Below are 1,819 nucleotides of genomic sequence, written 5' to 3'. Positions count from 1 at the left end.
GCGGTGATGAGACAGGGGCTGGAGTTTAGTTGATAAAGTGTGTGTGTGCAATCAACACCAACCCTATTCAGGGTTTACCCGGCTTACTCCGAAGGAGGAAGTTTCATGGGAGTATGAAATTCACAAGCGGTCCCCAGTGGCATGTATATCCCCGTTAGGGGAGATGACGACGTTAGATTTTTGCAACTTTTTTTTTTTTTTGCAGGGAGGTGTCGACGTCCTCCTACATACAGCACCTGGACTTCCCAAATTGGTCATCCATTTTAGTAATTACCAGGCTCAACATTGCTTAACTTTGGTGATCTGACGGGAACCGGTGTGTCAACGTGATTATGCCGTATATAGTTGATAAAGTGGGACCGATTAGATTGACAACTCTTTTTTGGACTTTATCTAAAAGGGAAAGACTAGTGGTAGATGCACCAGCCCAGATGTGGCAACAATACTCCATGCATGGGCGAATGGTGGCTTTGTAAAGGTATAGGATACTCTCAGGCGTGAGTAGTCTTCTAGCTCGATAGAGGGAACCCACCTTCTTTGCAGCAGCCTTTGCAATGCCTTCTGTGGATGTTTTCCAGTTCATATTGCCTGCAAATGTTAGGCCGAGGAGTATGAAGGTAGAATATATTGTCATAAGTTGAACATTTTTCGTTCTTCATAAACACGTAATCGTCACTCAATTATAAAATAATATTTTTGATAATTGATTTAAGACTCTAGAAAATATGAACATTAAATATTATAAGCACATTATAATTTACATAGTTCTTTGCTTTTCTAAAAGCTATATTTACCAAATGTGAAAACATGATTAGTATTAGCTACAAAAACACCCTCAAACAGCGGAAACAATCGTGTAATAAGATTCATAGTGAAATAAATATTAAAAAGAGAAACATTGATTTAGATTTATGAACCAAAACAATTATAATTTCACTAAAACTTGTATATAATCTCCTCGAAAGAAATAAAGTAGGTTTTATAGTCTTTCTCTCTGTAACGATTTATCTGTTTACCGTTCACGTATGTATAATTAGTTTTTTTTGTTGCACTTCTGCGAAAGTACGTGATGCTAAATAAATTCATACGCCCCATCTTATTCCACCTGTCTGACAAATAAACACAGAGACGGTTACATAACAAAACTGTTTTTTTTTAAATTTAATTATAACTTTGCCTGCAGTGGTCATAGAACATATCGAGAAAGGGTGACAGGTGAGGTTGGGGCCGACGAGCTAATGATTAATAACCGACGTCTCTTCACTGTCTATGTTTTTTTTTGTTTTATTTGTCGAACCTTTTGCTTATTGACAAATTCTTTCTTTGTTCCATCAGATGTCAACATCTGTGAACAATTCGGAAATGCTACTTTTTATTCCATCAGCGACTAATACGTGTGTCAAGTTCCGACATGTTATTTTCTCTATTCTCTGTTAACTTTGAATTTGTGTACCTGCACAATCTCCAAGTTCCTCTATCTAACAGATATGAAAGCAAATAATATATTATCTGCCTTCCACGAGATGAAAGGGAAAATAAAGAAATTCTCATCATAAATACCGGTCAATGAGGTGCATGCAGAGTCATACAAAACACGTGTTATGATGTCCTGTCAATCAATTCATCCATGAATTGATAGAAAATCATAGAAATTACCAAAAATGATAAATAAACTTACGTCTCTGCCTGTGCACGCACGGATACTTCCGCTCGAACACGTCGTGTTTGAAACGCTCTCGATAGAGGAACTTTTTAATTGTGAGAACTATAATCCGTTAATTATTTGCAGATCAACTCGTTTTATTAATGAATATTATAT

General features: G+C 36.5%; 1 pseudogene; it reads right to left on the bottom strand.

Annotated features, from left to right (window-relative positions):
• Positions 1–224: 224 nt before the first annotated feature.
• On the bottom strand, positions 225–343 carry LOC145243598 (5S ribosomal RNA; annotated as a pseudogene).
• Between the last annotated feature and the right edge of the window lie 1,476 nt (positions 344–1,819).

This window comes from Euprymna scolopes, chromosome 2 (assembly GCF_053919585.1).
Source record: "Euprymna scolopes isolate OS-2025 chromosome 2, ASM5391958v1, whole genome shotgun sequence".
In the NCBI taxonomy this organism is placed as follows: domain Eukaryota; kingdom Metazoa; phylum Mollusca; class Cephalopoda; order Sepiida; family Sepiolidae; genus Euprymna; species Euprymna scolopes.
Note: the sequence above shows the minus strand (reverse complement) of the source record. Positions and strands in the feature narration are given on the sequence as shown.